Source organism: Taeniopygia guttata, chromosome 2 (assembly GCF_048771995.1).
Source record: "Taeniopygia guttata chromosome 2, bTaeGut7.mat, whole genome shotgun sequence".
Classification (NCBI taxonomy): domain Eukaryota; kingdom Metazoa; phylum Chordata; class Aves; order Passeriformes; family Estrildidae; genus Taeniopygia; species Taeniopygia guttata.
Genome location: NC_133026.1, coordinates 3,526,801 through 3,554,535, shown reverse-complemented (window position 1 = coordinate 3,554,535; position 27,735 = coordinate 3,526,801). Strand labels below are relative to the sequence as shown.

The window sequence follows — 27,735 nt, the reverse complement described above, 5'->3', positions numbered from 1 at the left end:
CAAACCCTGCTCTGGCTGCCTGAGGGCACTGCAGGGCTCTGTGCTGAACCATCTCCCAAGCACCGAGGGTAATAATTATTATTTCACCAACACTCTGTTTGTTATTCAGGAATCCCCAGGCTGTTTTTCTTCCCCTATAGAGCCAATTCCCACTCACAGTGCAAATTTCTGCCTAGGATTTCTGAGGAGATGCTCTGAAGTGCTTCAAATGAGAATGATGGCTGGCAATTTTACTGGGAGACAATTCCATGCAATCTAAATGATTGTGTTAAGTCAGCCTACTTGCCTGTCGTGATTTGGAAAGCTGTTTAAAAAAAAAAAAAAAAAAAAAAAGACCTGAAAGAGAAGCCCACAAAAATTGCAGCTCTAAGGCTTATACTCATTATTACCAGTGCTGACTTTTCTGATTGGTTTTTTTCCTAGATTTCCAATCCATGTTCATTCAGAGCAGTTCATTATGGCCCTAAAGTGTAAAACAGCAGAATTGATAGGATGATGGGTTTTATTGCTCTTAAAAAAAAGAACTAGAAATGAATAAAAGGAACATTCAGAGGCTCTGTAGCTGGGTTGTATTTGTGTAGTTCATTGCAGAAAACTGGCTCCATGCCTCATTGAAATATCTCTCAGCAGAGCAGATCCTTTAGAATTATCTGGGATAGTCACAAATATATAAAAAACCAACTTCAACTTTGGCCTCTCCATGCTGATGGCAAAGTCTTAATTAAATGTAGGTGAACCTGGGCTGAAGTGTCCTGGGAAAACATCTGTGCAATCAAAAGTCATGTGTGTGTCAGCATCTGCTTCCAAGAGATGGAGGAAAAGCACTCTGGAGTTCAGAATTGTGTTGTTGGTGTTCTCCAGGGCAGACAAGCACCACCATTGCCATTTCTAAATGGGCAAACTGAGGGAGAGAAGGAGGAATGAAATTGCACCATCACTGTCACAACTTCAGCTCAGGTTTTCTATTCATCAACACGGCTATCACTTAGAAAAAGGAATCACCTCAGCTTAATTCTTAATGTATTTGCAGGATGCATATTTATTGCTTAAAAAAAAAATCACATGGAGATGTTTTGAAAGATTAAATGGTGCTATAGCAATTTTGCAATATGTAAATTCCTGCTGCCTGTGATCTAATGGTATTAAGTCTGCACGTACTTGGTGAAAAGCCAAGGATGTCATGGGAGACATCTGAGGGATGTACTTTATCTTTGGCTGTAAAACAACTTAAAATCAGCATGAGCAATGTGTATTATTACAGGAATTATTGACCTTATTTGCACTGGGTGGGTGTACATATGGAAGAGGAGGCTGTAGTGATAGTCCTTCCACATTTAAAAATGTAAACATTTACACTGCAGACATCTTCACTTGGTGGAATAAACTCAAAATTTTACTTTCAGCAGAGACAAGCTATTTTAAGAATCTCTTCACTAAGAAAAAATGGGTTGAATCCCAGACTTGTATCTTTGCCAACGTTTCTAAACCTTTCATTCACCACTTGTATGGATGGAGTAAGTTTGGTCCTGAGGGTTGTGAGACACTCAGTTATCATGGAATCATAGAAACACAGAATGGTTTAGATTGGAAAAGACCTGAAAAACATTTGGTGCCATCCCCTGCCATGTGCAGGGACACCTTCCACTATTCCAGGTTGCTCCAAGCCCTGTCCAGCCTGGCCTTGGGCACTGTCAGGGATCCAGGGACAGCCACAGTTTCTCTGGACACCCTGTGCCAGGGTCTCCCCACCCTCCCAGGGAACAATTTATTCCTAATATCCCAACTAAATCTCAGTTTAAAGTCATTCCACTCCTATCACTATCTGCCTGTGAAAAAAATCTGTGAAAAATGTCAAGCACAGCATCTTCAAAGCAGCAGCACAGGTGGGGAGAAGGCAGAGGAATGAAAAAGAGAAATGCAAACAGCTGCTATTGGCTGCAAAGATCAGAGCTGATTTGACAAAGGATGCTACAACCTTTGTACAAGGGTTTAGACTAAACTGAGTAGGAGAGGAATTAGGTTTTAAGGTAAGCATTAAGTGAATTTGTGGTATGCTGATGGCATAAAATAAAAAGATAAAGAAGTATTTGTCTTGGGCATAGGCAGATCTGACTCTTGCTGATCTTGCTAGTGCAAGGGGAAAAAAAAACAACTCATAAACCACCAGTTTTAACGATGAGGATGTGTTATATCCACCTTCTGTTGTGTCAGCATCTTAGATTCAGACAATGCTTTGATTGGACAAAGAGCAGAAACAAAGCTGGTATTTAAAATAAGCAATGTGTGAGGAACTATTAATTTCAAATGTAAAATATGTGCAGAGTTACAGTGAATTCTGAGACAGTCTTGCTGTGACAAAAATGCAAAAGAAGTTATATTAAACCCATTGAATTTATTCACTGTTTATTGTGAGGCTATGTAAAGCAAGTATAAATGATTAATAGAAATGGAAGTGAGACAGTTCCAAGATAAAACAAAGTGCTAAAGAATCATTTTTTGGGGAGCTTTTCCCTGAAGTGACACTGCACCATGTCTTTCTGCCACGTGAAATATGAGGCCTTTTGTTCTGCATGACTTTGATTTTTGTAATTAACTCATTCTCTGTTTTGCTTTCTGTAACAGATATTTCTCTGTGTAACTCTAATAATGATCCTTGTTCCTCTTGAGGAACTACCAAAATCAGGTTATCTACCACCTGCTTAAAAAAACCCATAAGAAACTCAAAAAGTGAAGTGCTAAATTTCAGAATAGAGTGGAAATCCAGATCCAAATAAGAAGAGCGCGTGGTGGTTTTGTTTATTTTTCTGTTTCAATATTGTAAATTACCTCAAAAATAGGATTAATGGATTTTGAGAATGTAGGATATAATTGAGACTATTTTCAGAATATAGGAATGTCCTATATTCATCAGATCCTTTTCTTGTCTTAACCCATCTTCTCTTTGCCCAGTAAAGGTAAATTAGATGAAAATGTAAGAATCTTATGTCTAGGGTAATATATTTTGTTATTTTTGCCTTGACCTTTAGCAATTGCAGACTGATTAAAGCTGTCAAGTTGTAACATACCCTACTGAATTTATTTAAATATTATTAATGTTTCCTCTGGATAATCTTGACCTTTTTTTTTTTTTTTTTTTTTAATTTTCCAATTCCTTTGGTTTTAAACTGTACTCTTGGTCTCTCATTTTTTATGGAAATGCATTCCATTACTGAAAACTGTCTAATGAAGTATTTCCCTTTGTCAGGGAAATATATTTCCATTTATTACACCTTCATATTCACCTGGAATTATTATTCATATTACAATTTATACATTTATGGAAGTCAGTGATTTATTTTTGAATAAAGCATCTCCTTTAAGTGGCAGACTTGTCTTGGAGACATCCAGAGTGGGATTCACCTCACCCACCTTTAGATGTTGACAATACAGGTTCCTTTAAAGCCAGTGTAGAGAAAGAGCATTTTTAGGATATTATTTTTCTTATTTATTTTGCATGTCTGCCTTGGGTTGATGTGATTCCTGCTCTGGTTTCTGGTGACTATAAAGAAGATCTCTGTGACTAGGAAGGGAAACAAGGATTAGCTCAGCTGCAGGCACCTCCAGTGCAGATATATCCAACCTTTGATTAGGTGAATCCCTTAGATATTACCAACCTTCCTCTTTCTCTGGTACTTTATTGCAGTGGCTACTTTTCCTACCTATTTGAGATTCTTCTTCTTCATAAGATTTTTTATTTCTGAAATGCATTTGCTTGGCCTTTGCTTCCTAACTTTGGCTTTTACTTTTCTATGTTTGACAGAGCTAGAGGAGAAAGTGTTCTCCTGTTGCAAATATTTTATCTAATTTATTGTTTTCATTATGTTTATGTTAAAGGAGATGAAGAGAAATTTTGGATGAACCTGCCGAAGGGAAGGGAAGGGAAGGGAAGGGAAGGGAAGGGAAGGGAAGGGAAGGGAAGGGAAGGGAAGGGAAGGGAAGGGAAGGGAAGGGAAGGGAAGGGAAGGGAAGGGAAGGGAAGGGAAGGGAAGGGAAGGGAAGGGAAGGGAAGGGAAGGGAAGGGAAGGGAAGGGAAGGGAAGGGAAGGGAAGGGAAGGGAAGGGAAGGGAAGGGAAGGGAAGGGGACACCACAGTCTCCTGTAGGAGATCATATTTTATATCAATGTACACTAAAATGCAGAGGGTTTTGTGCAGCATGGGAACAGCAGAAGGGACTTCTACAAGTGAAGAAAAATGATTTTTAGCTTTGTCATATTCCATTTAAGAAAACTGGCTTTCAGCCAAGTGCAGGGGAAGAAAATTTGCACAGAAAATAAAAAATACAGGGAAAAAATTTGGGAAAAAAGAACATATCTGGAGCAACTAGCAGGTACACTCTAGTGACAAAGCATATTCCTTATTTTGCAGTCTGGCTTACTAAATGATGATAAACTACCAGCAGCAGCAGCAGCAGACACAGCTACTCCCTTTGTGTAAGCACAAGTAGGAGATATGGAGATATTTTGTAATGGCTAAAGCTGCATTTTCTAACCCTGATTTATCTTGGAAGTTGCTATTTCACATATAAATTCTATATATATGCAGCACCAGGACCTAAGACAGTGTATTAACAAAAAAAAAAAAAAAAACTAAAACAAAACAAAAAAAAAGAAGTAATAAAAGCAGTAAGAAAATGAGACAATGAAGTTCTGAGAGAAATATGAAACAAAGAAATTTTTCTCTCTAGATAAAAGATAATTCCCTCATTCCACATAAAGAATTGCAGCAGATAAAATAGTAGAGGCATCAGTTCCTTAAGAGAAAACTCCATGAGTTGCATTTGCAAATGTAGCCATGAGTTCCTTCCTTTAAAACCTCTTCATGATGGCTTGGCTAAGCCAGACTTGATGCTGAGGCCAATCATAGATGCTTGCAGTTCTCACTGGAGAGTCATTTGCTTCCATTTGGAGGAAAAGAGATTTTTTTAGTCTTCTACAGGTGAAATTTTTTCCACCTGTCCTCCTTCACTAGTGGAGAATCTCCCTCCAAAGTGTTTCATGCAGGAAGAGAAAAAGATGTAAAACTGAAGGTGTTTTGAAAATAAAAGTCCTTGAGCTGTTGGATAATCCTCACCTCACTGGGAGTGCAGCAAGGAATGAACTCAAGACATCCTGTGAGAGAAATTAAAAGAAAAAACACCTGACTGCAGGGTTAAGGGAGCAATCTGTCTGTGCCTGCAGATAAAAGAAGGCAGAACTGTCCCAAGTGGCAAAACCAGTTCATAAACCAAGAGAGTTCAGATGGGGAGCGCGACCTTTGAATTTAGCCACAAGTTGGACATTAGCAATTTTAGTAGGAGCTGTCTAAGGAGGATGTATTGCATCTTCCAGCTGCTGAAAAATGTGTCTGGAAGATGAGGGAAGGTGTGTGAGTGAGTTGGAGGTGGGAGCTGGAGAGATCAATGACCTCTTCCTCAAATCTGATTCATTACTGTCTTTATCGTGCTTTCATTAAGGAGAAATTGTCTCAGCCAGGACTTGGGCCACAAACCCTCTGAGACCAATCTGCAGCACAAAAATCTTCAGGTGGACTCCCCTTCAATCATCTTTAAGCATTGAAAGTGAGTATTTTATTGGGTGGCTTTTAAAGGAATATTTAATAAATTCTGATAGGCATCCACACTCTTTGGATAGATTAATGCGCCTGAGACTTCTTCTTATCAGTCACACTCAGATAAATATGCAGGAATGGCTGAATGCTTGATGGAAGTTTTTTTTCCATGCTGGTTGGCAAGCAGGAATCACAGACAACTTTCAGCCCTCAGGGAACATTTACTTCTTCAAAAATATCTAGTTTAAGCTTCTTATCTCACTACAATCAATATCCATATCTCACTACAATCAATATCCATCATTCTGAGAACTGATAAGGAGAGCTGCTTAGGCCTGTATTTATTTATGGTTTCTTTTCTTCAGAAACAATCACAAATTCTTGTTAAGCACAAAAGCTTTGTGTATATTGAGCTTATTTTTAGTTGTAGGTGGGAATTCAAAGTAATCAATCAATCCTTTTGAAGATCCCTCATTTTTGATATTTGGATTATCAGAGAAGGCACAGATTTATATTCCTTGTTATTTTAATGCTGTTTTTTCCAATTCTTTCTACAGAGTGTCAAAAACTTTGGTTGAGAAATAAATCTATGTAGTAAAACTTTTAGAGAAAAAAAGGGTTTGAAATTCTGTTCTGAGAAATAAAAAAATGTTGGTAAATGTGGGGCTTTTTAAAATAAATATGTGTCTGGGAATCTGGAAATATCCCTGAGTTCTGGTGTTACTTAAGGACAAGCCTCTCATTGTGCTATTTCACCACTCCTCTGCAACTACCAGCCCTCAGACAAGAAAAAGATAACAGTATTTCACTGGAAATTTAAAATTTCTCTTTCAAACCTCTTGCTGACCCTTAGGGGGACATAAGTGACAGCTCAGATCTTGTCCCTTAGAGCTTCTCAGCATTTTGTTGTGTTTTCCATTCCTGGCCAGTGCTGCCAAAACCCCGTCCATGTTCTCCTCTGTGTTCCTACAGACTGCCCAGAGAAGTGGTAGAGCCACCATGCCTGGAATTGTCCAAAAATCATGTGTATTGGCAACTGGGGACATGGCTCAGTGGAGAACATGGTGTTGAGTTGGTAACTGTGATTGGTGATTTGGAAGGTCTTTTCCAACCTTAATGATTCCATGATTTCTAGAAGGCAAAAAACTTCATTCAGAGGTGATTGTTTGTTCTTGGATGTGAATGGTTGGAGAATTTGACTTCCAGGAACAAAGCGACTGAAGAGAAATCAGCGAGCTGGCTCTCACCTCAGCTGGGGGAAGCTGGTGGTTTCCATTTGGAAGTCGAATATCACTTCAGATATGACAACAGGAGGTTCACAGGCTCATCATGACAAAATCCAGAAACCCACCCTGGGCTTAAAGTGCAGTTTGAACAGCAGACTCCTTCCACACTCCCATGGAACTGGAAGTTCTCACTGTCAGCTTTATTTTCTGTCAGACATAAAGAACCTTTTTGTGCTCCCTGAGACTCTGCATGTCTTTTCCTCCTGATAAAGAGGTGCAGACAGATAACAATATACAATTCCTTCAGTGAATGCCAAGTGTGTAAACACAGTGTAAACGTTGTTGGTCTGCCTTCCAATTTCAGTTTTAGCCAGGTTGTGGAAGGAGAGAAATTCCCAGATGTTTCTGAAATCTCCTGATGGTCACAGGAGGGCACAATCCCTAGAAACAGAGGACATAGAACACAGAAATCCCTTAAAAATTCATCCATCTAAACATCTAGTATGTGGTAAGATGAATTTTGGCCATGTAGTAATAGAGGAGTTATAAGTAGAACTGCAAGAATCCTGCAGCTTTCAGCTCAGATCGAAATAGACATTTATATAATAAATTACATAACACATATTTAAGGGCATATTCATAAAATATATTCCTGTAAATTACATGTTTATCTGACAATCAAGTGAAGTCCTTGGTGAATGGGGAGTCTCTTGGAATGGGAAAATGGGAAACTCACAAGCATTTTTTAAAAAAGGTAGAAAGGAGGACCCTGGGAACTCCTGACACGTCAGCCTCACCTCTGTGCCTGGGAAGATCACAGAAAGCATCCTCCTGGAAGCTGTGCTGAGGCTCCTGGAGAACAGGGCAGTGATTGAGGACAGCTTTGCCAAAGGCACATCCTGATGGGGTGACTCCATCAGTGGACAAGGGGAGAGCTGCAGACATCATTTATCTGTAATTCTGTAATTAATTCTGTAAACCAGGCCTCCCTGATTTTTTTTTTTTTTTTTTTTTTGGTATCTTTCCAAAGAAAAGGAAGAACGCTGGATGCTTTTTTCCTTATTTACCTTCTCAACACCATTTTTACATGTTCATACCATTTTCTATCTCAGTAGTCTCCATTGAAAGTTGAAGGCTCCTAATCCAGAACTATTCCACAGGTATAATTCCCACAATGACCTTCTGTTGTGTCCTGTTCATCACTACTTTGCCCGGTTTTACTCTCTCAGAGGAGCTGACACACATTCTCTTCTGCTGACTCCCTTCAGTGGGGATGCAACTTCCCCTGGAAGGGTGATTCACACAATGTAATTTCTTTAAACACTTGATTATGAATCACAAGGGGTTGTCAAAGGGCCTCTGTAGGTTATTTACCCAAGAAGAGGAAAGAACCAATTCTGTCTTCATGCCAAGCTGGAGCTCCAGAAAGAGAAGGGAGGTCAGGTAGGGAAAAGAATTCTGAATTTATTGGTGACTGTACTCTTGACTTCAAGAGCAGTGGATACTGGAGCCTTGCACCTGAACTGTTCACTCTTTCAGTAGATTTTGTGGATCTAAAAAATCCTAGAGGAGCTGCAGGAGATGCATGATTGGATACAGGAATCAAGGGGTTTGTTTCAAATAAATTCCTTTTGAAGGTATTGAGTTCAAGAGTCTCCCATCCATCCAGCTGGGATGGAATTCCCAGTACTCAGCTCTCACTGGTGGCTGCTCTGACACCTTCCAGCATCCTGAGGTGCACAGCTCTGTGGGATAAACACTTTGTGTTTGCTAAAATGTAAAAGTGATCACATAACCTGCTGCTCTTCAGGTTCAGGGCTTGAGTCACTGCCTTTTAACACAGTGCTGAAGACCTTTGTCTACCCACCAGGAACATCCCAGAGGACCACAGCAGGTGAGGGATTTAGGACACTGCTGTGGACACAGTTCTAGGAGCAGAAATGTCTTCAAACAGTGCAGCTCATTGTCCTGGTTTGAAAAGCAAAACCAGTGAGAGGCTCTAAGTCAGAAATACAATTTATTAGGAAGAAAGGGAACAAAAAACCAAATACATACAATAGCACAAAAGAAGAACCACTGACAGAGTTAGAGGTACAGCCTGACCCTTGCTGGCTGGGGCGGTGGTAGCAGATATGGTTCTGTCCAAGCAGTGCTCCTGTAGACTGATGGAGTTTCCCTCTGGAGGTCCAGTGTAGGAGGATGGATGGATGGATGATGGATGGATGGATGATGGATGGATGGATGGATGGATGGATGGATGGATGGATGGATGAATGGATGGATGCATGGATGGATGATGGATGGATGGATGGATGGATGGATGGATGGATGGATGGATGGATGGATGCATGGATGCATGGATGCATGGATGCATGGATGCATGGATGCATGGATGGATGGATGTAGAGGTCATCAGTAAGAACTCACACTTTTCCCTCAGGAAGCCTCCTCCTTCCCCCTCAGTGCCTCACACCAGTCAAAAATGGTTATTGTGCTTTAAACACACTTAAATAATAAAGACCTACTTAACAGACTGCTCAGGATGATAACAATAAAACACCACTTGCCTGTGAGTGGCTCAATTGTTTTTCTACTCATAAAAATGTACTTCTTTGGGGAACAAAGTTCTTGGACAGCCTCTCCTCACTACTTCAGTAGGAAACCTGATACTAAAATCAGCTGAGATCATCTAAGGCAATCCAACTGCTGCTGGATATGGGCCACTAGATGATTCTCTTGGCCCACTGCCCTTCTCCTGGGAAAGATAGGGAGCAGATGTTGGATCAGCACACAATAATTGAACACCTGGGAGTCTTCTTCCCTGCTTAGCAAGCTAAGGCAACATCTCACTGCGGGGCTTTTGAGGTAGGACTGCCATAAATCCTGGAAGTTTTGAGAGAACACAGATAGGATCTTGGTTTTGTTTTCTTGTGGCTTTTTTGGAGCAGGGGAAGAGGTTCTTTAAGCCTGCAGAGAGAACACAGATGTCTTTTTGTGGAAAGAACAAACATTTTGCTGTGAAGTTTTTTCTGTCCTATATCATCTGCTGGCCTCATCTTTATTGAGTGCATCCTCACGAATTTGGCCAGTGACAGTGAGCTGGTGGTGTGGTGGACATGCAGGAGGGAAGGGATGGCTCCAAAGGACAGGCTGGAGAGGTGGGGCAGTGCAAACCTTGTGGAGGGCAACAAGGCCAAGTGCAGGGTGCTACGCCTGGATTGGGGCACTCCCAAGCATAAAAACAAAAGGTTGGGCAGAGAATGGATTAAAAGCAGCCCTGAGAAGACCTGAGAAGTGGTGAGAGGCTGGACAGGACCCAGAACTGAGCACTCCCAGCCCAGAAGTTCAGTCGTGCCCTAGCTGCATCAAAAGAAGAGTGGGCAGCAAGTTGAGGGAGGTGATTCTGTCCCTTCACTCTGCTCTGAAGAATTCCCACTTCAAGTGCAGGCTCCAGCTCTGGGATTGCTAACATAAGGAGGACATGGACCTGCTGGAGAGAGTCCAGAGGAGCACACAAATTTGGTCAAAGGGCTGGAGCTCTGGAGCAAGGCTGGGAGAGCTGAGGGTGCTCATCTAGAGAAGAGATGGATCCAAGGACAACTCAGAGCCCCTTCCAGGGCCTAAAGGGGCTCCAGGAGAGCTGGAGAGGGACCTTGGAAAACAACATGGAGTGACAGGACAAAGGGAATGGCTTTAAACTGAAAGAGGATGGGGTTAGAAGGGATATTGGGAAGAAATTTTTTATGGGGATGGTGAGGCCCTGGCACAGTTTGCCCAGAGAAGCTGTGGCTGCCCTGCAATCCTTGGACATGTCCAAGGCAAGGCTGGATGGGGCTTGGAGCAATCTGAGATAGTGGAAGGCGTCCCTGCCCATGGCAGGAACTGGATGATTTCTAAAGTCCCTTCCAACATAAATCATTCTATTATTCTATAATTATTTTCTTTATGAGATGTGACTGGAGAAGACGGCAGACCTGCAGGAAAATCCACAAAGCAAAGCTCTGGAAGTTCTAGTTGATTCTTTAGTCTGCTCCATGGTGCTGGAACAGAACCAGAGCTGAGTGCATTCACAGCGTGTCTGTACAAGGTTTTCCCCAGAGGAGGCATCTGTGCAGCCATGGGGCTGTGGCTGTGCCAAGGCACTGCAGCAGGGCTGGCTGGGCTGCTGTGGGGCTGTGCCCCCCAGGCTGCTGCATGTGGGCTCAGAGCCACAGGGACATTCCAGCAACTGGCACAGGGCTTTTCATGCTGGACAGGTCATGGATTTAGTCTATTTTATGACAAAATTGCCTTTTTTTAGTCCTTTGTTTAAAGGAAATAGAGTGTGTTGGTTTTCTTAGCTTTTACAGAGATGGGGTAACTGAGAGACATTTTTAAAACGTTTTATTTGATTATCAGTCTTGATGAATAGTGAAATGCAAGAGATGTAAAACTTAATGCTATTTTATCTGAAGCTGACTTATTTCTTGGTTACAATACCTTATAAATGTTTTTCTTCCTATTATCTTTTGCTACACAATGCTGCTATTACTTCTAACATCAAGTACTTATATTTTTTTCTCCAAATAGTCCTGCTACAAAGCATCTTTTACAGTTCTAATTCTCTAAAATATCTGGTCTTTTTACAAAGTCATATTTTGAAACTTGCTGAAACTTATTTCTAGTTCAATCTCTCTCTCTCAAAAATGTCATCTCTATTCCATAGTCTTCTTAAGTCAACACACCTTATCTCAGTGTTTACATACAGATGTACAAGACTGTGTGAACTTTCTGTCAAGTTTTAAAATTCTTTACAAATCCATTTCTCACAAGGGTGAAGGCAAGGAGGATTTGAAATTAATTTATATGCCATGCACAACAGAGGATGGGAGATGCAGAAAATGAAGGGAAAGGGGTAAAAATCTGGAGAAATGGAGGCTTGGGGGAGACCTTATCACTCTCAACAACTCCCTGAAAGAAGGTTGTAGCCAGGTGGAGATTGGTCTCTTCTCCCTGGCAACAAGCCCCTGGACAGGAGGAAAAGGCCTCAGGCTGTGCCAGGGGAGGTTCAGGTTGGACATCAGAAAGAAATTCTGATTTCTGATTCAGTGAAAGGGTGGTCAAGCACTGAAGTGGGCTGCCCAAAGAAGTGGTGGACTCTCCGTCCTTGGAGGTGTCCAAGGAATGACTGGATGTGGCACTCACAGAAGAATCACAGAATCACAGAATAACGAGGTTGGAAGAGACCTCTAAGATCATCAAGTCCAACCTATGCTCTAACACCACAACTAGACTATAGCACCGAGTTCCAAGTCCAGTCTTTTTTTAAACATATCCAGGGATGGTGATTCCACCACCTCCCTAGGAAGACAATTCCAGCATTTTATTATTCTTTCAGTGAAAAATTTTTCCTAATATCCAACCTAAACCTTCCCTGACGTAGCTTGAGACTGTCAGTGCTGCTCAGTTGACAAGGGGTGTATAGTCAGAGGCTGGCATCCATGATCTTGAGGTATTTTCCACCTTGTTCTGTGATCCTATGAAAAGATAAGCAGAGGAAAGGGCTTCCACAGCAGGAAGATCCTAGGCATACAGGTGTCGTGGAATTTCAGGGTAATTAGAAGAACCTCATTAGCAGGCAGCTGCACTTCTAGCACGTCTCAAAGAACTGGGGTAAAGATGGGGACATTCAGCACTTCAAATTCCTGACACAGATCTGGGGGGCCTGAGAGCAGCAAAATCAGCGTGGGGCCAAGTGTCTCCATGGGATGTCCTGGCAGAGGACTCCTCTGGGTCTGCTGTTGTTGCTCAGGCTCCTTTATTTTAAAAAAAATATATATTTATATATATATAAAATCCTGGTCATTTTCCAGGTCTGGAGAGTCTCCCCTCAGGCAGGGAGCAGTGCCTGGATGCTCTTGTGCAGGGGACAGGGGCCACCCTGCTCTTCTGCAGGTACTGGACACAGAACCAGCTGGACATCTCTTCCTCTTTCTCCAGCAATCCCTGAATCTCCTCTCCAGGCATTTTCCAGCAACAGGTGCCACTCCTGCACGGCTGTTCCAGGGGTCCCATGGCTCTGTGGCACAGGACAGATGCTGCTGTTCTGTGCAGTCATTTCCCTCTCTAGGTGTGCATCTCCTGTGGGAGATGAGAGAATCCTCTCTCCGAGCTCAGAGGGCTCAGCCTGGACACAGGCCACCAGCTCATCTGCACACACCATCAGCAAAATGGTGTTTCCAGCTGAAATTCCTGCTCTGCTCCCGCTCAGTTCCCCTCTCTGACAACTCCGAGCTACTTTATCGCTTCTCTTTGCAATCAACTCTGCAGGTCCGGGAGAAATTGGCTCCTTTCATCTTCCCTGGCACAGCCCCCTCTCCCTCCCAGCAGCGATGCCATCCTCCCTCCCATCGCCGATGCTGCTGACCCTGTCACGGTAATGAAACAAGAAATAAAAATTCCTGGGACAGCAGAAATGCGGCTAAGGCGATAAGGAGAAGGCAGATTTGGGGTACGTGGGAAAAAGGAAAGAGGAAAAAAGGAGAAAGGGTGTTCGATTCGGGAAATTTGATTTGAATAAATCCCTCCTCCCGCTCCTCCTCATTGGTTTCTTTTTCTCCTCCATATTAATGAGAGCAGCCAAGGAGAAGCTATTGGTTCCATATCGCTTTCCCTTTGCTCAGGCACTCGGGGGAGGAGGTGTTTGCATTTCTCCGCAGGACCAGCTCGCTTTGCAGAGCATTGTCTGGGTATGAGAATCACACACAGGCACAGGGGCAGGGGCGAGCATCCCACCGGAGCATCTCACCCCGGCACAGCATCTCAGCCAGCCTGAGCACCCCTCTCGTCCCGGCACCGACAGCCCCCTTAAAAAAAAAAAAAAAAAAAAAGAAAACAAAAACCAGAGAGGGGAAAAAAAAAGTTTTAAAATATCCCGCCTCCCTTCTTGCTTTTATTTTGCTGTTATTGTTTGGGTTTTGTTTTTTGGTTTGTTAGGGGGATTTTTTTTTTTTCTTGATTTAGCGATGGCAAATTCCTTCACGGCCAGGAGCTGGCCCATCCCCTGAGCAAAGGCAGCTTGGACATGACCGGCAGGCGAGGGAGGAGGAATTTGGATTCCCTTGGGAGGCGCCGACCCCTCCTGCGGCCGGGGGGAGCCAGCGCGGGCAGCGGGGCCGGAGCGCTCCCCGCGGCCACTGTCCCCCCGCGGGGATGCGGCATCGCCAGCGCCGGGACGGAGCCCTGCTGCAATGGTGAGTCCTTCCCCGGCCTCCCCAGCTCCTCCCGGGCCAGCCCCATCCCCCGAGCCCGGGGATGCCGCAGCCGGCTTGTCTGCGAGTGACATTGATCCTTGATTTAGCGGCTCGTCCCTCCTCCTCCTCCCCACGTCCTGCGAGCGCTTCTTCAGGGGGGAATTGCATGCGGGATTCTGGAGGATGAGTCCTCCAGATAGATTTGGTTCTCTGCGAACAAATCAATCCGGCTTTGCTGGCGGTGACAGGTCGAGGCGCTCGGTATGGGAATCACGTCTGGTTTTAACACAATATGGCTGGTAAATAAAACCTGATTGCTAACAGCCCCGCCGCTGCTGTCGGCGTTTCCCGATGCAGCTCCGCATCCTCACCTGCCGCAGAAACTCGGATTCACCCTCCGAGCAGTGCAGCAGGACTGGTTTGTTTTTACTGTGGGGTGCCAGGGAGAAACTGCGGTCCGTGTGCCTTTGACCTCTGCTGGGCACTCCTCCTTATCAGTGTTCGAACAGCTGGCTCTGATAAAACCATCTTCATGCCGAGCACATCTCCAGTCAGGGGCACGGCACCCAGGACAGGCTCTTTCCCGCTGTGCTCTGAATTTAGGATGCGAAGCGTTCAGGTATGTGTTGGAATCTGAGGAGTTTACAGCCGGGGAGAGAACGAGAATGTGATAATGCAGCTTGCCGTGCAGAACTGGAAAATGCATAGAAAAAAAAAAAAAAAAGGGAAATTTGATTAGTGACACACTGGTGTTTATGGTTGCATGATCATCCCACTTACACAGCAGCAGATCTGGAAGAACTCCCTGGAAGTCAGTGGATTTCTTCTGCATCTTATCTGCAGGTAAACAGAATCTGGCCTTTAGCTTGATGGATGTATTGGAGTAGCACTGGAGGTAGCTATAATAAGGAGAAATTCTTAACTAAAGTGAATAAGGCAGCAAAGTGATGTGATTCTTTCTCAGGGAATTATCAATTACCATCTGCCTGCTGCATGTTAATTACAGTGCAAGTGGTGGACTGGTACAGCAATATGTAACTGAAACAGCTTGTTGGATTTTTTAAATTTCATCTATTGGAGTGAAAAAAAACAACAAATGGATTTGCACTTGCTGTTATTTGGGTACACAACCCCCTCACTCCTCTGCCCAGCCTATGCAACACTGGTCAGGTACAGCAGGGAAATGCTTCCGTGGCTAATCCTCGGGAATGTTTGATTACTGGAGGTTAATGCTAGCACAGAGGCAAACTCCTGAAAGTGCTCCTGGTGTAGCTGCAGAGAAAGAACGTGTTATACAAGCCTCTCCTTTTGGCTAATGCCTGAGAGCCTGGAGCTGGCTTGGAAGAAGTTGTCCTATAGGATGGGTAAGGCAGCGCTGGAATTTGGTAAATAATTAAGGAATGCCGGTCAGGGCAATAAGGGGAGTTGGATTAGAGTTGATGTATCTGTTTGTGTGTGGGTTGTGGTCTTACACTTTCATTCCCACCTGTTTCCATGTGCTGTGGGCCAGGGTTGATGCTTTGCTGTAATTCAGGACAGCTCCAATTGATTTTATTTTGTCCCGGGCATTTATCTCAGGATTTCCGCTGTTTTGTTCTCTCCAACCAAAGACGTGTGAATGGCTGTGAGGATGACCACAGCCTTCAAGGTCACGAGGAGGGGGCTTTTTGTGGGATAAATACACTTATTTCTCTTTATACAGGCTTTGTGCTCGCTCCTCGGCTTTAGCTTTCAGTCATCCATTGGGGTCCCTGCAGGAGACTGGAGGGCTCCTTCCTTGCTGTGGGTTTAGGAATTCTGCTGCTGGCACGGTGGTGCCACAGCCCCACGGAGCTGCCCAGACCTGCTGCTGCTGGTTGTGAGGCTCACAAACACGCAGGCAGGAGCTCTGTGGTGGGATGCTACCAGGGAGAGAAAAACTGAGATTTCTGAGCTTGTGGGCTGCGCTGCTGAGCACATTCAGACCTTTGTTCATCACATCTCTCCTCGTTTGGCTGACTGAGACAGCATCCTGGAGATATTTTTTTCCTGGGGTTGAGTTCCATATGTGCCTGTGTCTTTGCTAAGTTGAGCCCCGTGTCCCTGAGCTGATTCATTCCAATGTAGCAGATTCTGTTTGCCTTTCCTTCCTTCTGAGCACACTTAGTACAAACAGTCTAATTCCTAAATTAGCTCAGATTATCTTTTAATGAAACCAGAGTATCTGAGTTAAGAAGCGCTGAGAAAAAGTGAACTCAGGGCATGATCATGCTGCAACTCATGCCTGGTGGAGAAACCTGCAGAAATATCAGATCCTGCAGTTAGTCATGATTTAACAGAGAAATTGCTTGTTTGCCACTGTTCCCAGGAGAGGAAAACTGATCTGAGGATGTGGAAGTCAGTGGAGATGCTCAATTTTATTTCACCCCTTTCCTTGGCCCAGAGAGTGCAGCCACAATCTCTAAGTCAAGGAGGGGATTTTTTTTGTTGGCTTGTGTTTCCTCGTTTCCATTTCCTCTGCTCCTGTCACGTCCAGCCAATCCCATACCATCTGTGCTTCAGCACACACTGCAGTCAACAGGATTTTGGAGTGAATTTTCCACATCAGGACAGAAGTGGAACAGCTCTGCTGAAGGGGATGTGAATGCAGCAGTGAGGAGCTCTCTCTTCTTTTTGTTATCCACAACTTGAAAGTCATCTTTGCTGACAGTGGCTGGTCAGGGTGAGCTGTGCCACCACTGAAAGAGGCTGTTCAGAGTATCCCTGAGGAGACTTTCCCAGTTCCCTTGGTGCTGAACTTGTTCTGTTCTTAGGGAATGCTTTGCATACAGAAAGGTGTTTGGTAGTTTTCCACAGCATTAACAAGTTCTAGAATTCCTGTGTGTGCCGTGGCTGCTGAAACGCTGTTTGGATTGTAATTGAGTGGGCACAAATATCTGGGGAAAAAAGGCAGATTTTTTTTTTTTTCTCAGAAGCTTTGTGGCAGAATGTCCATCCCTCACCCCATTGCTTTGCTGGTGTTTTATCCTCTGGCCACCTTTTGCTCTCTCCATTTATTATCTGTCTCCTTAGAGACTTTGCACTTTTATCTGCACAAGGCAAACTAGGAATGAGTATAAAACTCGCTGGGTCGTTCAAGCCTTGTTTATGTAACTCACTGCAGCTCAGTGATTGTGTCCCCCTGCAAGCTCATCTCCAGAGTAGCCAGATTAATAATTTCAGGGCTGAACTTCTTAGGACAAGCTAAGCTATTCCATCTCCTAAAGAAAAGGTGGAAGCATTGCCACACAGCGGATTTAAAGCCAGAGTGGCTGTTGTGCTGAGGAATATTTCCTCAGAAGGGGTCCTACAGAAACATGCAGCTGCAGGGACTCGTTTGCTGCTCTATTAAATGTAAATCCTTCAATTTCTCTGCCCTGGAGACACCCAGACCATCTCATCCCTGCTCATTCAGGTGTCATATCTTACTCCTTGATAGAGAGCTACCATCTGGAACTACTTTGATCTGTTTGACCGCCATGGTTTTCTCAAAAAAAAAAAAGAAAAGTTTTTAAAGGTGGAAAAACATCTGCTTAATGCCATTGTTAAAAAAATCCAAACCAAAGCAAGCACCAAAATACTCAACAAATAACTCAATAATTCTAATTTTTGTTAATGTAATTCATAATTCACTCTAAAACTGAGAGAAAAGGGGATGAATATGGATAGATTCACATTCTTTTTAATAGTAATTATGGCAATAGCAATAATAATAATTTATTTTGTAACACATTGGGAGTACTGATGCCTAAGTGCTCCTTACTGAACATATATTAAACATCTGCCAGGTCTGTTTTCAGGTTTGTCCATCCAGTTTGAGGCATTTCACAAGAAATGTGCCTCAGTCACAGTGGCTTTTGCACCCATTAGAGATACTGGGGTCACGATTGCTTGAGAGCTGCAGATGGAAAGATAATTATGGTCTGTTATCTATGATTTGTTGGTTTGCTAAATGGAGCTGAGGGTTAGGGCAGGAAGAGATATTTTAATCTGTGTGGTGGGTTAATAGCCTGGATTTTTTATTTTTATTCATTTGTTGCTCAGAATCAGTCAAATTTTGCTACTTTCGTTCCCTGCAAGGGACAGTGCATTGTCCAGTCTGATTCTGTGAGGATTCTTAAGGTAAAAAAAAAAAGTGTTGAAGGGAAATGTGACTGAATTAAGCTCTTGATTTCTGGGGAGCAGATTCATCGTTAGGTCCATCTCTGAGGTAAACCTCTGAGGGCTGGAGGATGTATAAATTCACTCATTCTCAAGAGGAAATTTCTCCCCAAAGGATCCCCTGGCAAAATTATTGCCCATTTCATGTGGAGGGAAGGTTTTCTCACTCGGGAGCGTTTGGCTGCTTGGAGGATGCTCATCTACTCTCTGAAAGCATCTGAAAACATAATTCTCACATCCAAGCCAATCACTCTAAGTCACTGTGTTAGGAATGAGCAAAGTGGTTCACCCCATGCTGGAGCAGGTCAGACAAACCACCCTGTGGAGGTTCTGGCAGCAGCTGACCCAGACACACATCCACCGTCAGTCAGACTGAGCCTTCCATGGTGTCTCAGAGGCATCCCCAGGAGTGAAATGCCTTTTTTCCCAGCTGTCTTTGGGGAAGAAGGCTGGTGGTGTTGTGCAAGCTCACAAATTTTGATAGCTGGCAAGTTTTATGCAAAGCTCAAGTTCAATGGGAACCCCAAGACTGCTGTAGTGGACCTCACATCTTCCTCACACTCATTTTCCCTTCAATCCATGAAAGGCAGATGCAGCTGCTGGAGAATTCATGCCACATGTCCCAGAAAATATCCTATCTAGTTGGATTTTTTTTTTTTTAATTATTCATGTATTTTTCAGCTCTGATAGCCTTCTTTGGTATATCAACACTTTCAATAACCTTTGTCCAGTTACTCAGAGGGATTTTCCAGCTGAAGCTGGGATGTGATTTTGTGGATGCACAGCACAGGGACACATCTAGGACAGTGACATGATTTTCTGCAGGCACACACAAGCTGGCTCTGCTGTTCTCCGAGCCAGGCAGGAGCTGTTCAAAGCTCCAAATCCATCTGCTCTAGCCTGGAAGTTGGGAATGGCTGCACTGGAAGTTGCACAGAGCTGGAGATGAATGCTGACCAGACCTCATTAGCTCAGGGTTGGCACCTTGTGAAATACATTTTGACCAGCTTGGAGCCCTTGTGTTCAGAACTAGGTGACCTAAAAGGCATCTTTTTGCCATGTATCAATAGCTCAGTGCTTTTTTATTCTAATGCTTTCACCCTCTGTCCTAAGCTAACAAAGTCCACTGATAAATAGACTTAACTAACATCTTTTTCCTTCAGTATTCCCTTTAAAATTATTTACTGAAAACCAAATAATGCAAAAAAATAAAAACATGAACCTCTCAGAACACATTGATTCATAGACTGCAGTTAAAGTTGGAACAGTAAGGGGTACATTTGTCCACAGCAGAAATAAATTATATATGTTTGGAAAGGGAGCTTAAAATAGCTTAGATATCTTAACTCTGAATTCCTTTTCCTGGAATGGAAAGACTTTATTAAATCACAACATTTCTGTTTCTGCTCTTACTGTCACATTTTTGAAGTAGGTTTTAGAGAAAGTGCTTTTTATTTCTAGCAAAAACATAAAATGACACAGTCATGGTCAAAAGTAAAAAACATTTCCTTTTAAAACAAAATATTTGTAATAATGACATTTTACATGCAACTGCATTCTTAAGTTGATGCAATTAGTACCAAAAGCCAAATATGAGCTTGGGCTTCATTTGCATCTAAGATTTTGGACATACAACAGAACTTTCTCTTGGCCTAGAAACAAATTCTATAAAGAAGCCAGCACAAGTGCATTATTTAAAGACCCAAGTTAAAGTTAGTGAAGTTACTCATTTCCTGTGTTTTAGAGAGCTGGATCTTTGGATTCCTTCCAGGAGTTTTGTGCTCTAGCTTAAAATGCAGAGGAGATGAGAGCATCCGAGATACCGCAGATGCTTGAGCTCTTCATGACTAAGGCTGGGAATGTGTCACAGCTGTCACTGCAGCCTTGGATGGCACAAGCCACACTCATTCATTGGGGTTTCGTGGCTTTTGACAGCCTGGATGGGGTTTTTGTGCTGCTGAATGGGTTTGTGAGCCGAGATGATTACATACAGTGGGTGAACAGCTGGAACCAGCTTCATTAGAGAATAGTTCTTGGTGGCTGCAGGGAGGGAGCAGAGTGGAAAGCCAATATTAGCCATGTGGAAATTGTTCCTCTGCATCATCCAAGCCCCTGGATGCTGCTCTGTGTTCTCCAGCTCTTTGTTCTCTGGCTTGTTGCTTGTTCCACAGCTGGATGTAGCAATGATTGTCATGGAAAAGAGCCTTCACAGAATACCAAAGTCTGAATTTCATTCAGAAGAGGAGAAGGAAAGCACATCACAGCCTTTCTGGTGCCTCCAGCAAGTGTGTCCCCGGCAGATTTTCACCTCTAGTATTCAACTCATTCCCTTTCCTCTGTATGGAACTTGGAGGTCCCTTTTGCTAAGATAATTTTATGATGCTGACCTGAAATGGGATCCAGCTCTCAGATCAAGACAGGTGTGGGTTTTGGAGTGCCTGCTGTATCTGAGTGCAGAAACTCCTGTTAAAATAAAAGGAGATTTAGGACATGATTCAGCCACTTAAACAGAGGTGTTAAGTGCCATTTGAGATCCCCTGGGGTATGTAACATCCATCAGGGATTTGTCAGTGTGGTGTTTATCTGCAGCACATAATTTCCCCTCTTCCTGAGGGCAGGTTAAACACCCTGGGGTGTTGCTGCACCAAACACCAGCATTTCAGATACTGATTCTGGCCTCTGGCCAGTGCCCAGTCAATGTGGATAAATACAGTTATCTACTACAGCCTGAGCTCTGTAGCTCCTTAGCCCAAAAAGTCTCCCATAAATGCCACTGAGATGGTTTCATCTGCTGTCTGAGTCCTGTCCTGGCTTTCTGATCCCTCCTCCTGGTGGGTTAGAATGAGACTGATCAATTCTTGGCCTCGGTGCTCTCACCAAACACACAAAGAATTGGTTGATTTTCATATATTCATGCAGGACTTGAAAATAGCTGTTTGAATTTCAGTCTTGGATCACAGTTAAGATACTGGGCCACAAAAGACAAAGACAAAGACAAAGACAAAGACAAAGACAAAGACAAAGACAAAGACAAAAAGGAAGTGTATATATATATATATATATATATATATTTCAGGTGTATCTATTAGCTCCAAATCATTCCTGGAACTTTTTTTTTTTGTGAGACAACCTCGAGTCTACATTTGACTTTCTCCAGATTTGACTTTCTCCAGATTCAGCTACCACTGACAGCTCCTGGCTTTTGTTGCCCAGGTTGTTCTCTCCTTCTAGGGTAAGAAAGAACTTCTGGATTCTTTGAATGTTTGTGATTCACCAGCTTCAGTTAGGAGTTTTTCCTTGTGACTCCTTTTCCCAGTTTCCATGAGATGTAGATTCCATCTGCATGTAGTTTTGCATTTTTAATGTGAAAAGATCTTTCTGTCCAAGTTCCAAAGTGCTGCTGGCTTTACTACCAGGTTGTTTCAGTTTCTCCCAACTCTCCTGTTTGGAATAAAAAATGTCAATTACACACTTTCTTTAGGGAAGGTTTAAGTGGCTTTTGTCTGCTTTCATTTTTCTGGCATGTTCTCTGTTTCCAGAAAACAAAGAGGTGGGTACAAGGTGATTAAAGCAAAATATGGCCTATTTAGAGCAAAACCCTTCAAAGCACCCAGCTTTAATATTCTTCTGATAGACTCAACATCTTCCAGGTCCTCTGGGGAGCTTTATGTGCATCAGTTTGGAAAACCTCTCACGAAACCCTCCCTGAAAGAAAAATGTTTTTTTATCTTTCAGGGATCCATCTGGAAAAGTCTCACATCTTCATATTAGAAATAAATATGGTTTCTCCAAACGAAAAGTCTCCCTTTTGACATATTACATCAAATTATTAATATTTTTTTCTCCTGATGGATCATTGCATCGACCTCTTGCTTTCCTTCCCATTGTCCCTACTGAATTAGAACAAGGACATAATTTAGTTACTTTGTTATTTCCAAAGAGCTTCTGAGGCAGACCTCAATAAATAGATTATGCATATTTTCATGTACTCTGCATTATGCACTACCACGGGTGTGACCCTTTGCCAAATGCATTTACAAGCAGAAGAAGTTTAGTGTGTAAAATATCATGGAAAATAGGGGTATGAAACCAGCAACATGATTACACTTAGATCAGGTAATTTGGAACTCACAGTTATTTTCTAAAAGGGTGAGAAGGAAGTTCACCTGAACATTAACATGCAGTTCATTTCTTCACTGACTGCAGAAACTCTAACCTGATATTCTGCTTAATGAACTGACAGACTGTTCCATAATGAATGTCATTCACTGAAATGTCGAAGTTTAAAAATGCTTTCGTTTAAACTAGGGGTTGTCTGAATTTTCTGGCAATCATATATAATTTTATGTAATTTCCTTTTTGCCTCTTTTATAACTACTTGCTGTAAAATACAACCTTTTTTATGTGTGCAGATGTCTGGGTGGAAATAAATGGTGTTTATTAAATGTTGTCTTTACAACAATGAAACTTGTGGAATCCAGGTTTCCATTCTTCTGATCCTAATTCAAGGTTCTAAAATAATTAATGGGATTGGACGTCCTTTTTGCCTCCATTAACTATGGGGGAATACTGGGCAGTGAGTGCTTTGGAAGAGCCAGATAAGCCAGATATGATGATCTGAAAAAGAAAAGTGAACAGATCTCCCCATTCCACGTAGACTGGCCAGACTGGAAGGATATGCAGGTGTGTCTGAGTGCATGCATGGCCAGGATAATCCGTATCACTCTCTTCAGCAGCATGTTCAAACTGGCATTTTATAAATCAGCTCTGAGAGCTTTAACCCAAAATATCACAGCTTCTGATTCACGGGCTGGTTTCAACATGCCAAATTTTTCTGTACTTGGCCATGTTCTTTGCATTTCCAAAATGCATCCCTGTAATGTGCTGCTGCTTCTGTGTGACTGAAAAATCACCACCTCTAGTGCCTTTGTGTTTGCATTTAGCCTGCAACAGGCCACAAAGCAAGACCTGTATTTATCATTTTAGTGCATTTTTATCAGGAATGGCAAAGATAAAGAAGACAGACTTGAGGATGGCTGACCCCACCTTGTTCTTTCACATCTCTGCAATTGCATTCATCATGGAACCAGAAAATCAGTCATAGAATCAGAGATTCATGGAATGGTTTGGGCTGAAGGGAGCTCAAAGCCCATTCAATTCCACCCCTGCCATGGGCAGGGACACTTTCCATTGTCCCAGGTTGCTCCTAGCCCCATCCAGCCTGACCTTGGACACTTCCAGAGAAAGGAAATCCACAGTTTCTCTGGGCAGCCTGTTCCAGTGCCCCACCATCCTCTGAGTAAAGAAGGCAATTATTCTCTAAGGATTTATTTACTTAAAGAAAGTAATAATTTCCATCTTTCCTCAAAATGCATCTCAGGTCTTTGCTTCCTTTGCTGCTGGAGGAACACAGACCAGGGTGCTGTCCCAACATCCTCCTGCCTTTCTTTTCAGCCCTTCTAAACATCTTATTAATCTTTGAGGTAATTTTGTCCTCCTCTAAGTTGAAGAAGGCTAAGAAAAATCACTGATGTGAGGGAACATGAAGAAAGGAAAAAAATACTAATATGCTGTAAATTGGACAGGTATTATTGACACCATCTGCAGCTGCTCTTAGCCTGCAGCAAAGTTCTCATCTCTAAGAAATATGCAAAATCCTCCACTCTCAGTGGAAGGAACCACAGTGATTTGCCAGTCCGTTTAATAATGAAATGTGCAAAAGAATAAAAACAATGCACATTCTTCCCAGCACTTTCAACTCTTCTTTGTGCTATCATCATCCTCTACCCTTTTTTGCTGTGTTCCCTCTTTGTCCACTTGAGATTCAAGCTGTCCTTACCATGACTTCTGCCAGCATCACCATGAGGTCCATTTTTGTATTTTTGTATTTTCAAGCCTGGTTTTATAAAATCTTCTCCAGGATCCCACCCTGTATTGCCTGTCTCAGCAGACTGTGACCCATGAGCTACAACACAAAGCAGGAGGAGCACAGTGTGACCTACACTTTTCTCCACCTGCTGTTTTGAGTTTTCCCCTCTGAGTTTCCTGTGAGCAGCTCTGGAAGGGCTCCTGCTCGATGTTGTGCAATGAGCTCAGGGAAGGAACCCATGTTATTAAAATCAGCACAGCTGAAATATTTGTCAGGTATTTTCGTCCTGCTCGTTGCAACTTGGCCTTTCAACAATACCATGGGATAAACGAGACATGACCCCAAGTTCTTAATATGTCTCTCAGCAAATATTCTACTGACATTCTTTGAATTCTTTTAAAATAAATAATTCTGAGGAATCAGTCTAGGTATTCAAATTTGATTGTTCATTTGGGGATTTATTCAACCTGCTGCTACTGTAGCAATGAAATTCCATTGCAAAATCACAATGCCTTGCACGAGACACCTGGAGAGGTACACTGTGAGTAAATTTCTACAATATATCATTGTCATGGAATCATAGAATGCTTTGGGTTGGAAGAAACTTTGAAGATCATCCCCTTCCACACCCTGGCAGAGGCAGGGACACTTTCAACTATCCAAGGTTGCTTCAGCCCCATCCAACGTGGCCCTGGACACTTCCAGGGATGGACATCCGCAAGTTCTTTGGGAAACCTGTTCCAGCACCTCACCAACCTCAAGGGAACAATGTCTTTCTGATATCCACTCTAAACCTGCTTTCATTCTATTTAAAATCATTCCCCCTTGTCCTAGCATGATGTGCCCTAGTAAATAGGCTCTCTCCATCATATCTACATAGATATACATTTCTACAGTATATCTACAGAGCATAAGCATATAAAGTTCAATTAATTTCTTATAAGATGTCTTATGCTGCATAATAGCTTCCTCCCCTCTTCCCCTCACCACTGTCCATCATAGGATTCTGGGATGACTTGGTTATCTCTAAACATCCACAAAGTACATATCTGAAGGTACTGGAGGAAAATCCACTTTGATTTGTAAAACACTTTCTTAACTCTCCTTATGGATTTACAAAACAAAGGCTTTCCATGTCAAGGATGGGACATAGGGTTAATAGATTTGAAGTAAAGAAAAAAAAAAAGATCAAAATATTTCCTTCAGAAGTTTATAGAATTGAAAAGCGAATACTTACTCTTCTCCCAAAAGATTTCTTAAAAGTGTCGCTGTCATTATCCTAAATTGGTAGTTAAGGAATTATCTGAGAAAAGCTCACGTCAGAGTTCTTGTGTGCTCAGACAAGCACAGACTCGTCGTCAAACATTTTCAATTGCTTGGGTTTTGCATTTGTGCTTTTTTTATCTCCACGCTGCACGGATGACAGAAATTTCTGTTGTCTTCTCGAGATGAAATGAATCTCCCTAGATGAGGGGAAACTGTTTTCATTAAGATCTCTTCAGCAGAGGTGCGTTTGCTTGACAGCACTGGCATGAATACCAATGAGACTGGAAAGGGTGAGGAAGGCAGATAATTATTTACAGGGCTCTGATGGGAGGGAAACAGCAAGACTCTGCAGCAACCTGGGAGAATCTGATCTCCAAACACTTTATGCAATATTTAAATAAGGTATTTAACAAATGATGGCAAAGAGGAGTTGCAAACATCATGACCCAGAGAATGTTTTCACAGGCAGCTGGGATGAGGCTGTTCTGGTTGGTGGTGAAGCAGTTTGGCAGAATGAACAAGAGTGATGGCAAAGCCATTACTTGACCTCAAGGCCAAGGAAGGTTCCAAACCTGGCATATTTCACGTTGCAGTTCCAATATTTAAGCCATTTTCTTGCCTCTGCTATGAAACCACCACTGGTGGTTGTTGGCTACTCCTTGAGCTCCCTCTTGTTCACAAAGTGGTAGCTGAGAAATCACTTCTGATCCAAAGGCTTAACATGAAAGGAAAGGTTCCTTGCTGGCTTCACAGAGAGATTTTTACCCTGGTAGGGGATTGCTCTGTGGTTATTGATTTGTTGCCATTGACAGATGGATTCACTGAGGTCCAGCTGTTGGCTTGGACAGAACAAGACCAAAAAAAAAAAAGCTTTTAGACCTTTTAAGCGCTTTTGGTCCACACAGCTCAGAAATGAGAGTTAAAGAGAGCCAGATTACCCTTTTACACAAGGAGAAGGGGAGAGACTGCAAGAAGATAAGAACACACTAGAAATAAACTTGTCTACAAAGACATGTTCTGGTTCTTGGATAAAAGTGCTTTAGTCCTCCAAGGAGCCTTTGAAGTCAGATCTGACAAGGACACTTGTCCATGGTATTGAGAAAATATTTTCAAATTAAAATGCTCTGAAATGATTTTATATTAGTGAAACCTTTACACTGATTCCATTTAACCAGTTTTCTTTACAACTTGGCTTAGTCTCCATTAATAAAAAAAAATATTCTGTTCCTTAGTTGCTGCCTGTTCTGTGCTATCTCTTTTGAATTCATTTAGCCACTATTTGCTCCTTAGTCTGCAGCAGAACTGGTGACAGGGAATATCTGCTCTGTGTCTCTTTCTGGAATGTATTTCAGCAGAATTTGTTATCAGGATTTTTGTGTTATGAGGGACTCTACAACTCAGGAAAACATTGGTTGTACTGATGCTGGGAAATTGAGCACCACTAGAGAACATCCTAAACTCCGGGAATTTGGTCATTGAACTGTTATTAAATTATTATTAAATGAATGATAAATAATTTGCATGTTGAATGGGCTTGTAGGTGAGCTGAGATTCTTCTTTACAAAGCCTGGGCTCAAATCAGAGCTGATCCAATCTTATGCATCATTCCCAACAGGCAGTGTGCAGATGGCCACTCTGCTTGAAGGGCTGAAGAGGTTAAACAATTTCTACAAACCCATTTGCCTCAATCCAAACCCAGCACTCATCTCAGTCACTCTGTGTGTGGGGGTGTGTGAAGTGTAGCTGAAAAAAACACCCCAAATGAACAGACAGAAAAAATTCTGCCTTGTGCCTCCCACATTCCCCAGCTCCTGAGCTATTCTAGCTCTCCTGGCAGTGCTGTTGGATTGCAGAAGTATCTTAAGGCAAAATCCCTCAGTTTAGTCATGGCTCTGTGCTTTGTGCATTGTGGTAAGTCTGGATTATGGCTTTTCTGAGCATCAGAGTTCAAACCCTGCACGAAGTGTGGCCTCAGCTGAGACAGGGCAGGAGAGATTTCCCTTGGTGGACAGACATGATTCACTGGAGACTGGGAAGTGTGCTGGAAGAGAGAGTTGGCTGCACATCAAAGAGCTTGTATACTCAACTTGCAGATTCCTGGGAAGTTGTTTCCTTAGTGACAATAACAACAAGAGCAATTTTAGAGCATTTTCTTCATGTCTGTTTTTAGTGCTTTGGAGGTGTTCAGAAGTCAGAGTACAACTGGCACTTTTCTTCAGAAAGGTTGTTTTTTTTTACCGTATTGACTTTCTTTTCTCTTTTTGTAGCTCACATTGACATATCAGAATTTTTGTTTATCATAGGGATCTGTCTTAAAACTGCTGGCATTTTTAAATCCACAGATGCCCTGGGAGCTGAAGGAACAGATCTCACAGGG

The 27,735-nt window shown here is 42.6% G+C and overlaps 1 protein-coding gene across 13 annotated transcripts in view; it reads left to right on the top strand.

Moving 5' to 3' along the window:
- Nucleotides 1–13,399: 13,399 nt before the first annotated feature.
- ADCYAP1R1 (ADCYAP receptor type I) overlaps nt 13,400–27,735 on the top strand; it is a 144,225-nt gene continuing 129,889 nt past the window's right edge. For 5 of the 13 annotated variants that reach the window (XM_041714324.2, XM_041714323.2, XM_041714321.2 and 2 more), the window contains exon 1: nt 13,428–14,044. The gene's annotated coding sequence lies outside the window, so the exon portion shown is untranslated. Of the gene's footprint in view, nt 14,664–14,720; nt 14,888–14,917; nt 15,409–27,735 lie in introns of those variants that run through there. The other 8 variants (XM_041714328.2, XM_041714327.2, XM_041714326.2 and 5 more) reach the window with 5 other exon arrangements.